Here is a 12632-nt window from a genome sequence, read left to right as displayed (position 1 = left end):
TGACCTCTGACCTCGGTCTTACACAATAGTTTGAGGACACCCCAACTTGCACACTTTTTTTAACTTAAAAGGTTTTTAGGGTTGGGTGTGGTGGTACACACAGGTGGATCTATATAGTGATAGATATACAGGGATGCACAGTGAGACCCTGTCTCAAGTAAATTATTTAAAATAAATGTTTTTAAACTAAAACTGGCAGCCACTAGTAAATTTCAACCATTTGTTGAAATGTGGGCTCTTCTAGGCCTCCCAGTTTTTCAATGATTTTTAAGTTTTGAGAATTATTTCAACATTTCGTTATTTATGTTTGGATTCTTGTTTCACTTTTGAGACAGGCTGACCTGTGCAGTGGAGGATTACCTTTCATATCTATGATTTTAAAAAACAAAAATTATTTTCCAACCTCTAGTATTAGGAAATGATAGTAGAATTCTCATAGGTGGCGTAATCTGGAGTGGTGAACACATTATCTGCTGTAAAGTTAAGATGGAAACTGGTAGCGGTGAAGCACGCCTTTAATCCCAGCACTCGGGAGGCAGAGGCAGGCGGATCTCTGTGAGTGCGAGGCCAGCCTGGTCTACAGAACGAGTTCCAGAACAGCCATACCTAAGAGAAAGAGAAAACCTGTCTTTAAAAACCAAAAAAAGAAAGAAAGGAAGGAAGGAAGGAAAGAAAAGAAAAGAAAAGAGAAAAGAAAAGAAAAGAAAAGAAACATTTGCAGGTTAATGGGCTAGTTTTTTCAAAGCATGTTAATCTAGAATGCTCAGGATATATTTGGACATATTTTAGGGTTAAGGCTCAGTATTAGAATGGAAAGCAAGCTACTTAGAAATGAGGCAGAACCTATTAAAGGCACTTGGTATTTATTAGAATATAATGTGATATCAATTTACATGTGAATGAGGAATCGTAGACAGTTTGGGATGCTATCAAAGCACTCAGACACTATGCAAGGTAATTTAGAAGCACTTCTATTAAGAGCAAAGGGTCGAGGGTTAGCCTTTGGAAATATCGCCATTTTAGAGGCTGTCTGCGCCTGCTGTTTAATGATGAGCATACTCAAGTGTCTGTATTTACCTGCCAGGACTAGTCAGTGAGTTCCTCTAACCACAGTTTCAGCAGTGAGCAGGAGCAAACCCTGTGTTAGCAACAGCAAGATGCACCATTTTGGGGGTTTTATCCCCACTCCATCTATGGGAGGTATTGAGCATTTAAGACATGTCTGAGGTAACCTGCAAATTCTGGTGTGCAAAGTAATTTGACTTCTGCATTTTTCTTAATGCAATCTCTTGAGTATTTACCTCCCTGGTGACAGGGAATATGATCAGTTTCTGATGAATCCAGTTTCTAGGCTGTTCTTGGTTACTTCGATTTATGATCAACAAATCTGTGGTATCTTTACCTTACACCACTTACTCGTGTATGCACCAAGATTCATCTTCAGATATTCTGATTCTGCCAGCGCACGCTTTTCGAGTTGCCCTTATTATTCCACGACAGGAACAGTGTTTCCCCAGACACACTATAACAAAAGTTGAGTTGGTGAAGAAACACCAAAGGTGGTGTTCTAAATCTTTTGGTTTTTGTTTTTTGAGACAGGGTTTCACTGTTTACCTCTGGCTGCCCTGAAACTCACTCTGTAGACCAGTCTGACCTCAAACTCATAGAGTTCCACCTGCCTCTGCCTCCCAAGTGCTGGGCACCACCACTGCCCAGAGGTGTGCTAAGTCTTGAAAGAGGAAGAAGTGTATAAGAATATATCTTTCTCGGGTACAATTTCTGCAGGGTCTTCAGGCAAAGGAAGCCAGATAAAGAAAGTAGGTCACTTGTGTTCGTTTATAGCATCAAGGGAAATCTGGCAGCTCAAAGTCCTAAGTAAGGCTATCCATCCAGACAGCCTCTTCTGGATTCTACAGTTTCATCCTTTTCCCGTGAGGAACTGAACTAAATGGATTTCATCTTATTAAATTTAAATACCCACATGTGATTAGTGGTTGGTAGACTGAATCACTGTGGAAAGCAGGTGAAGGAGAAATGGAAGTGTTTCCTGTATAATTCGTGTTTTATATTTCACTTTCCAAAAAGCCCATCTTTGCTTGCTTTCCATATCTGCCTTTTACGTCTTCATTTTTCACATCTGGAAATGTAAGAACCAACTCACCACCTCATCTTCCCTAGAATTCCTCAACTGGTCCCAGCCTATAGGTCTCCCTCTTAACTGAACCATTTTTTTTTTTTTTTGCACCTGCAGTCAGTATTGAACCACCTAGTGTTAAATGTGTATGTTGTAACCTCAGAAGCAGAACACCAGGACCAGTGTGCTTTGTAAGTTCCATGCCCCTTCTTGCAAAAGCAACGAACCCAGTGCTTAGACTACTACACACCCTGCGTTTGTGTACTCCCCAAAATTCATACAGGAAAATTTAAAGTGGGGCCTTTGGGTGGTAATTAGATTTCTTAGTTTCTTTTCTAAGTTTTTCGGCATGATAAAACACCATGAACAAAGCAACTTATAAAAGAAAACATTTAATTTGGAGCTCACATTTAATTTGGAGAGAGTACTAGATTCATGACAATCATATAAAGATCATGTTGTTTTTAAGAAGCCCAGACTTTGGTACTTAGTTAGCACATCCTGGACAGACACATATATATTGCCCAAGTAGTTCGATGCAGATTCCTTCCTCCTAACACCCAGTCCCCATCACTGGTCACCTGAAGTGGGATGAAGGGAGGCAAACAGCACAGAGATAGCTACTCCCCTACCCCAATGCTTTGTGTTAGCTTCACTGTTGCTACACAGCAATTAAAGCATCTTAAGAGCATTTTTATGCTATAGACTGTTTGGTAAACACTGTCTACTGAATGCAAAATACTAATGGCGAGGACCACGGATCCATGGGGCATGAAAATACATGATGGAATTACTGCTTTCAAGGAGTTATATTCAGACAAGAGAGAATGACTTATGTAAGTACCAGGAGAGAATACATAAGAAGAAATAAGGGGAGGGGCTGGAGAGATGGCTCAGCAGTTAAGAGCATTGTCTGCTCTTCCAAAGGTCCTGAGTTCAATTCCCAGCAACCACACGGTGGCTCACAACCATCTGTAATGAGGTCTGGTGCCATCTTCTGGCCTTTAGGCATACACGCAGAAAGAATATTGTATACATAATAAATAAATAAATAAATATTTAAAAAAAGAAGAAGAAATAAGGGGAATGCCTATGTATACCCTCAGTATAGAGCAATGATATTTTGATATAGAATCACTTAAAGATGGGCACCGGGGAGAATGCCAATAACCCCAGCACTCAGGCTGGAGCAGAATAATTGCAGGTTTGAAATCAGCCTGGGTTACATTGTGTGCTCCGTCTCACAAGCACAAAAGTAAGTAAATGGCGTATGGGCAGGGTATTGTAGGAAAAAATAGCCACTTTGGGAAAATATAGGCTAGGTAAGTAAAGTAAAGAATGAACAGAAATAATTTTTTTCTTTTTGGTTTTTTTGAGACAGGGTTTCTTTGTAGCTTTGGGGAACTAGCTATTGTAGACAAAGCTGTCCTTAAACTCACAGAGATCCACCTGCCTTTACCTCCCAAGTGCTGGGAGATGCCCTGCTAAAAAGTGATTGTTAAAGGAACTGGCAAAGATGTATATTCAGTAAGTCATATTTGTGCATATGTTCATCCATGCTTTATTATTTTTATGAGTCAGGGTCTTTCTATGTATCTCTGGTCATCCTGGAGCTCTCTCTGTACACCAGACTGACCTCAAACTCAGAGATTTGCCTGCCTCTGTCTTCCAGTGCTGGGATTAAAGGCATGTGCTTGGCTCCTCTACACTTTAAAGGAATTTACTGTTATGGTCCTAAAGATCTTACATCACTAGACTCCTGGAAGAGCTGGTCGATTTAATTCAGTAAGTTTTTACTGCCAGTCAAATCAAGGATATAATGTGTTGGTGGACTAGCTTAAATCTTCACATTTAACTTAAAAATGGTTTTGCTCATTGTCATACCACAATCTGCACAGTGGGTGGCGACATTCTTTCACCCCAGAATTAGCTTCACTAAAAAAAAAACAAGCAAACTTTGAAACAAACTTCAGGTTAGACCTAATTTAGCCAAAAATATCACTTTATCTACTCTATGAAGCCATATAAATAATACACCGTTCCATTATTCCAACCTATAACAAATTTCAGTCTTTTATAGTGAGCATCAAAAATAGTTTCTAATAAGTCTCTTTGCTAATGAATGTCAGAGAATTGGGCTGTGTGAATTACATCACCAGAACCCAGATGCAAGAAAGAAACCAAATCTCAAAAGTCTTCTTCTGACCTCTACACATAGAATGTGACTCACACACAGCCCCCACATCACACACACACTAATAATAATAGTATTAATATAAAAACTGCAAGTGTGTCACATAAATGACGAAGCACATGAACACTGAACACCTGTTTTGGGCTTTACCTCCTGTCAGAGAAAAAGTTTATATTTTTGTATTCATAAAGGGATCTGGATTTAAGCAAATGAAAAAAAATCTCCTTTTCTTTAGACAGCCTTTGCACACCTTTAAAAAAAAAAAGTTCTATAAACTGTCTCTAGCTGTAGTTCAAATCAAGTTGTAATACTGAACCAGCTAAAGAAAGGACAATTTCTAACCAATAATCTTTGGGTTGCTACATTTTTCAGATATGACATTTGTGAGATTTCAACATTTGGTTCATGTTACTCTTTTAAGTAGGACTCATTGAGTTAAATAAAATAAAGCTGAGAAGAATTTCAAGCCTTCTTGGGGGGGTGTTGTGGAATCGAATATTTGTTTAACTATGTAAAGATGTATTACATTTGTTTATGCTGCATTTGTTTAACTATGTAAAGATGTGTTGCTTTTTTTTTTTTTTTTTTTAACCTTGCCTGCTTAAGGCACCTGATTGGTCTTTAAAAAAACCTGAAGGCCAATAGCTAGGTAGTCGAGGCTGGTGGGCAGAAAGAATAAGTATATATAAATGAGCTGTAACCTCTGTCCTCAAGTTTCTTTTAAGCAAAAACGTATATATGACATGGTAGACAATGAAAGCAAAGTGTTTAGATATGAATTATCTGAAAATTACTACAACAGAAGGAGGGAACTATACAGAGATGGCCCATGGGTTAAGAGTATAAACTGCTCTTGCCCTGAACCTGAGTTTGATTCCCAATACCCACAGTCAGGCAGTTCACAACTGCCTATAACTTCAGCTCTAGGGTATCTATCTCCCTCTTTTGGCCTCTCCAGGCATTACACTCACATGCACATACCCACACACAGACACACTTATACATTAAAATTAAAAAATATTAAAAGCCTTTAAAATGTTGGTTATTTTAATGATACCACCATGTATAAGAATTTTCAAAGCACCAAAAACTGATTAAAAAGACTTTGAAGCCATAATTCCACACAAATTTGTATGAGGTTCACAATAAACAGATTCTGTATCTTTTAACTCTTCCTACAACTCAAAGGAAAATTGAGGAGCAAGTTCAGAATATGTGTGGGGCCAGTGTGATCAGAAGCTATTACAAGTGTAAAATCTAGCTAAGAAGTAGAAGAAAGGGTATCACTAAAGGAGATATGATAAATACCCATCTAGTCCAAAGGGAAAGACCACAGAGACAAGCAAGTAAGTAAAGAGCCAGGGAGATGGGAGCACGGCTTCAAGATAGAACAAGAAAGCTAGAGGGATATTCCTATATGATGGTTGCAGATAAAGACAGACACTTTGAAGGATTTGAACAGTACACCACGAGGTTGCTGATGTCCAGAAACTGTCTGGTTGGAGATACATGGCTTATACCATGGAAAGTTAAATAACTCTATGAGACAAACAATGTATGTAAGTAGGGTTGAAAAACAATATATGGTTAAATAATCATTAGGAAAGTCTTCAAAGTAGAGAGGCGCTTGGAGCTCAGTTTTTGATGGATGATAAGAGTTTAAAGGGATAAAATATGAGGCTTAATGATGAATGAAAACAGTAATAGGAATATGTATGTTATGATAAAGCAATGAAACTAACCTGAGGGGTCTATTAATCATGGTTTTCGCTTTCTATATGATGCTTTATAAGTTACAACCTTGCCAGACCCAGGCAGGCCTGCCCTTTGTAGAACTGTCCAGTTCTTAAGGACAGCAAGAAGCATGCCTGTGGGCATGCCTCTTATGCTAAACAACCAGTCTCCAAAATGTACAAAGAACTCAAGAAACTAGACATCAATAGAACAAATAATCCAATAAAAGAAATGAGATACAGATTTAAACAGAATTTTCAACAGAAAAATTTTAAGTGGTTGAAAGACATTTAAGGAATTGCTCAACATACTTAACCATCAGGGAAATGCAAATCAAAATGAGTCTGAGATACATGTTAGAATAGCTAAGATAAAAATCATTGATGACAGCTTATGTTGGAGAGGATGTAGAGTAAGGGGAATACCCCTCCACTTCTTGTCAGAATGTAAACTTGCACAGAACTTTGGAAATCAATATGGTGGTTTCTCAGAAAATTGGGAGTCAATCTACCTCAAGATCCAGCATTACTACTCTTGGGCATATACCAAAGCATGCTCAATCTACCACAAAGAACACTTGCTCAACTATGTTCATAGCAGCATTAATCATAATAGCCAGAACCTAGAAACAACCTAGGTGCTACTCAACTGAAGAATGGATAAAGTCAGTATAGTACATTTACACAATGAAATATTATTCAGCAGTTAAAAAAATTACAACATGAAATTTGAGGGCAAATGCATGGAATGAGAAAAAAATCCTGAGTGTAACCCAGACCCAGAAAGACAAACATGGTATGTACTCACTCGTAAGTGGATATTGGATGCAAAGCAAATGATAACCATGAAACAATCCACAGCCCCAGAGATGCTAGGTATCAAGGAGGACCCTAAGAGGGACTCATGGATCGTCCTGGGAAGGGGAAATAGATGAGATCTCCTGGGTCAACTGGAGACATGGGGGTAGAAGGGGTGGATGGGAGATGTGAATATGATAGATGGGAATGTTAGAGTTGGGGAGGGGTGGAGAGGGAGAACAATAAAAGACACATCTTGATAGAGGAGATTATTATGGGATTAGAGAGAAACCTGGTGCCAGGGAAATCTCAAGGATTTCACAGAATCCCAGGAATCCACAAGGATGACCCTAGCTAAGACTCCCAGCAATAGTGGAGAAGGTGCCTGTGCTGGCCTTATTCTGTATTCCGATTGCTGACTATTCTAATTGCTATCATATAATCTTCAGCCAGTAACTGATGGAAGCAAATGCAGAGACTCATACACAGTCAAACACTGAGCCAACCTCCAGGAGTGTTGTAGAATATTGTTTTAAGGTGTGTGTCTTTTGTTCATGCTGCATTTGTTTAATTCTGTGAAGCTGTGATTCTTTGCCTGTCTAAAATATCTGATGGTCTAATAAAGAGCTGAATGTGCAATAGCAAGGCAGGAACACTGATGTGTAGGGCTGGCAGGCAGAAAGTATAAATAGAAGTAGAAACAAGGAGAAGAGGAGCAAGAGAAAAAAGAGAACATCTGGGCCCAACTACCCAGTCACTCAGCCGGTCATGGAGTAAAAAGAAAGTAAGACACAAAGAAGTAAGAAAAGAAAAAAAAAGCCCTGAGCCAAAAGGTAGTTGGGATAATTTAAGAAAAGCTGACTAGCAATAAGCCAAGTTAAGGCCAAACAATAATGAAGAATAAGTCTTCAGCTGAAGCCCCCTCAGCAGAGCATCAAGTGGGCCAGTCCTCTGGGACTTCAGCAGCTTCAGCAGCACAGTGGGTGGAGCAGGCCACTGGGGAGGCCTCACGAGTGCAAACGGCTTTAGCAACAGCAGTGGCTTCCAGAAATATTACCATTGGAGAATCATAATAAGCCCTGCCTGCACCTAGAGGAGTGACCATATGAGCCTTGGGCCTGTAGGCAACGGGAGGAATGATTACCAAAGGCTCTGCCCTGCTTACACCTGAAGGAGCATTCAATGGAGCCACAGCCCCCAACTACATCAATTGAGGTAAAGAGACACCCCTGAAACACAGGTTGCACCTGTTCCAAATGGAGGAAGAGATGTGTTGACAACAGGATACACTCAACAACATAAAGAACAACACGGTACCACCAGAAACTAGTGGTTCTATAACAGCAAGACCTGAACATACTAATGCAGATAAAGCAGAAGAAAACAAGCTTAAAAATAACTTTATGAAGATGACTGAGGCCCTTCATACACCTCAATACAAAGACATCACCTTAGAGTAAAGGGTTGGGAAAAGGTTTTCCAAACAAATGGATATAAGAAGCAATCTGGTATAGCTATTCTAATGTCTAACAAAATAGACTTCAAACTAAAATTAGTCAAAAAATATGAAGAAAGACATTTTATATTCATCACAGGTAAAATCGATCAAGATGAAGTCTCAATTCTGAATATTTAGGCCCCAAATACAGGGCATCCACATTTGTAAAAGGAATACTACTAAATCTTAAATCACATGTCGAACCCCAGACATAATAGTGGGAGTCTTAACACCCCTCCCTCACCACTACAGATCTGCTAGACAGAAAATCAACAGAGAAATAAGCGTTCTAACAGATGTTATGACTCAAATGGGCTTAACAGATATCTATAGAACATTTCACCCAAACGCAAAAAAATATACCTTCTCAACACCTCATGGAACCTTCTCTAAAATTGACCACATACTCAATAACAAAGCAAACTTCAACAAACACAAAACAATTGGAATAACCCCCTGTGTCTTATCGGGTCATCATGGCTTAAAGTTAGAATTCAAAAACAACACTAATTACAGAAAGCCCACAAACCCTGGAAACTGAACAATGTTCAAATGAATCAAAGAAGAAATAAAGGAAGAAATTAAAGACTTCCTAAAATTCAATGAAAATGACTGCACAACATAACTACATTTATGGGACACAGTGAAGAAGTTAAGAGGAACGTTCATGGCACTAAATGCCTGCATAAAGAAAGTGGAGAAATCTCACACAAGTGACTTAACAAACGCACCTGAAAGCTCTAAAACAAAAAGAAGCAAACTCACACAGGAGGACTAGATGACGGGAAAAAATCAAATTGAGAGCTGAAATCAAAATAGAAACAAAACAATACAAAACTCAATGAGACAAAGAATTGATTCTTCGAGAAAATCAACAAAATAGACAAACCTTTTTTTTTTTTTCAAACTAACCAAAAGACAGAGAGAATATCCAAATTAACAAAATCAGACTTGAAAATGGGGGCATACCAACAGGCACAGAGGAAATTCAGAGAATCACCAGGTCTTACTTTAAAAACCTGTACTCTACAGAATTGGAAAACTTAAAGGAAATGGACAACTTTCTGAATAAGTACTACATACCAAAATTAAATTAAGACCAGACAAGCAAATTACATAGGCCTATAACCTCTAAGGAAATAGAAGCAGTCATCAAAAGTCTCCCAACAACAACAACAAAAAGCCCAGGACCAAATGGTTTCAGTATAGAATTCTACAAGAATGTCAAAAAAGAATTAATACATACTCCTCAAATTGTTCAACACACTAGAAACATTGTCAAACTCTTTTTATGAGGCTACAGTTACCTTGATACCCAAACCACACAAAGATATAACAAAGAAAGAGAATTACAGACCAATTCCCCTCAGGAACATTGATGTAATATCCAAAAAAAAAAAAAAATACTGGCAAACCAAATTCAAGAACTCATCAAAAAAAATCACCCAAAATGACCATGTAGGTTTCATCCTAGAGGTACAGGGATAGTTCAACATGCAAAAGTTGATCGATGTAATAATACACCATATAAACAAACTGAAAGAAAAAAAAAACACATGGTCATCTCATTAGACGCTGAAAAGCCTTCAACAAAATTCAACAAACTTTCATGTTAAACGTCTTGTAGAAAGCAGGAATACAAGCAACATACCTAAATACATAATAAAGGCAATATACAGCAAGCCAACAGCCAACATCAAACTAAATGGAGAGAAACTCAAAACTATCCCACTGTCATCAGGAACAAGACAAGGCTGTTCACTCTCTCAATGTCTTTTCTATATAGTACTTGAAGTTCTGGGTAGAGAAGTAAGACCACAAAAGCCGACCAAGGGGATACAAATCAGAAAAGAAGCCCATCAAAATCTCAGAAAAATTCTTCACAGACCTTGAAAAAACAGTACTCAACTTTATACGGAAAATCCCAAAACCCAGGATAGCCAAAACAATCCTGTACAATAAAAGAACTTCTAGAGGCATCACAATCCCTGACTTCAAACTCTACTACAGAGCTACAGTACTGAAAACAGCCTGATATTGGCATAAAAACAGACAGGAGGATCAATGGAACTGAATAGTATACCCAGATATCAATCCACACATCTTCAAACATATGATTTTTGATAAAGAAGCAAAAAAATGGAAAAAGAAAGCATATTTAACAAATGGTGCTGGCATAACTGGATATCAACATGTAGAAGAATGAAAATAGACCCATATCTATCACCATGCACAAATTCAAGTCCAAATGGATCAAAGACCTCAAAATAAAGCCAGCCACATTGAACCTTAAAGAGGAGAAAGTGGGAAGTACTCTTGAATGCATTGGCACAGGAGACCACTTCCTAAATATAACCTCAGCAGCAAGACACTGAGAGAAATAATCAATAAATGAAACCTCCTGAAACTGAAAAGCTTCTGTAAAGCAAAGGACAGTCAGCAAGACAAAACGACAGCCTACAGAATGGGAAAAGATCTTCACTAACCCCACATCAGACAGAGGTCTGATCTCCAAAATATACAAAGAACTCAAGAAATCCATCATCAAAAGAACAAATAATCCATTTTAAAAAATGGAGTACAGACCTAAACAGAGAACTCTCAACAGAGGAATCTAAAATGAAGACACTTAAGGAAATGTTCAACATCTTTAGTCATCAGAAAAATGCAAATCAAAACAACTCTGAGATTCCATCTTACACCTGTAAGACTGGCCAAGATAAAAAACACTGATGAAAACTTATACTGGAGAGGCTGTGGGGAAAAGGGGACACTTCTGCATTGCTGGTGGGAATGCAAGCTGGTACAACCCCTTTGGATGTCAGTGTGGCGATTTCTCAGAAAATTAGGAAAAACCTTCCTCAAGAGCCAGTAATACCACTTTTGGGTATATATCCAAAGGATGATCAATCATGTCACAACGACATGCGCTCATCTATGTTAATAGCAGCTTTGTTTGTCATAGCCAGAACCTGGAAACAACCTAAATGTCCCTCGACCAAAGGATGGGTAAGGAAAATGTGGTACATGTACACAATGGAGTACTACACAGCAGAAAAAAATAACGATATCTTGAATTTTGTAGGAAAATGGATGGAGCTAGAAAACATCATTTTGAGTGAGGTAACCCAAACACAGGAAGACAGTTATCACATGTACTCACTCATAGGTGGTTTTTAAACATAAAGCAAAGAAAACCAGCCTACAAACCACAATCCCAGAGAACTTAGACAACATTGAGGACACTATTGGATTTTGTGAGAGAGGCTCTATTCTTATTTGCTTTGTGAAGCTCCGAATGTCTCTTTCCATTGGATGCTCGTATCTTTCCTTCAATTGGGGAAATTTTCTCCTGTAACTTCATTGAATATTTTCTATGCTATTTATTTGTACTTAAACTCACTCTATCCTACAGTTCATAGATTTTTGACTCTTGACTCTTGATCAGTTCTGATTGTTGAATATTGCTGATAGCATTGCTAAAGAAAATCTGGGGGAGTTGGAGAGATGGATCAGTGGTTAAGAGCACTGGCTGCTCTTCCAAAGGACCCAAATTCAATTCCCAGCTCACATGCCAGCTCACAACTGTCTGTAACTTAAGTTCCAGTGGGTCCGACTCCCTTAAACACCAATGCATATGTAAATATAAACTACACACACACACACACACACCATTGTCTCCAATGGCTGGAACCTTGCCAGCAGGAAAACTGTGATGAAATTCTAGGTGAAGCAGAGGCTTGGAGTGTGGTACACAGACTGTGCAGGTCGGAGCTTTCCTGTACTGGGAGGTGATGAGAGCCCTGAACACGTTCCAGTGCTTAGCATGTGTACTAGGTCACAGGCACGTGATAAATCTGCAGAGCTGGGGCAGGCTAAGACTTCACAGCCTTTCTCCTCTGCATGCTTTTCTGTGATCCTGTTAGCTCTTCGTAACCCCAGATGCTCTTCCTGTCTCTGTCTTTGGAATTAAGTCTGTCCTTTGGTAACCCCACCCCACTCTTCTCATTCACAAAGCCACATGAAGACAGCCTCTGAACTGCCCAGGCTGTTGCTGCTGTGTGCTACGTTTACAAAACAAAACAAAACAAAACAAAACAAAACAAAACAAAACAAAACAAAACAAAAAAAAAACCCTTTTCTTATTTTCAACAAGATAATTGCAGTGGTTTGAAAGAAAAATGCCCCCAAAAGGAGTGGCACTATTAAGAGGTGTGGCCCTGTGAGAGGAAGTGTGTCACTGTGGGGACAGGCTTTGAGGTCTCTGCTGCTCAA

The sequence above is a fragment of the Alexandromys fortis genome, unplaced genomic scaffold (assembly GCF_014885135.2).
Source record: "Alexandromys fortis isolate MF-2015 unplaced genomic scaffold, M_Fortis_MF-2015_v1.1 scaffold_33, whole genome shotgun sequence".
Classification (NCBI taxonomy): domain Eukaryota; kingdom Metazoa; phylum Chordata; class Mammalia; order Rodentia; family Cricetidae; genus Alexandromys; species Alexandromys fortis.
Note: the sequence above shows the minus strand (reverse complement) of the source record.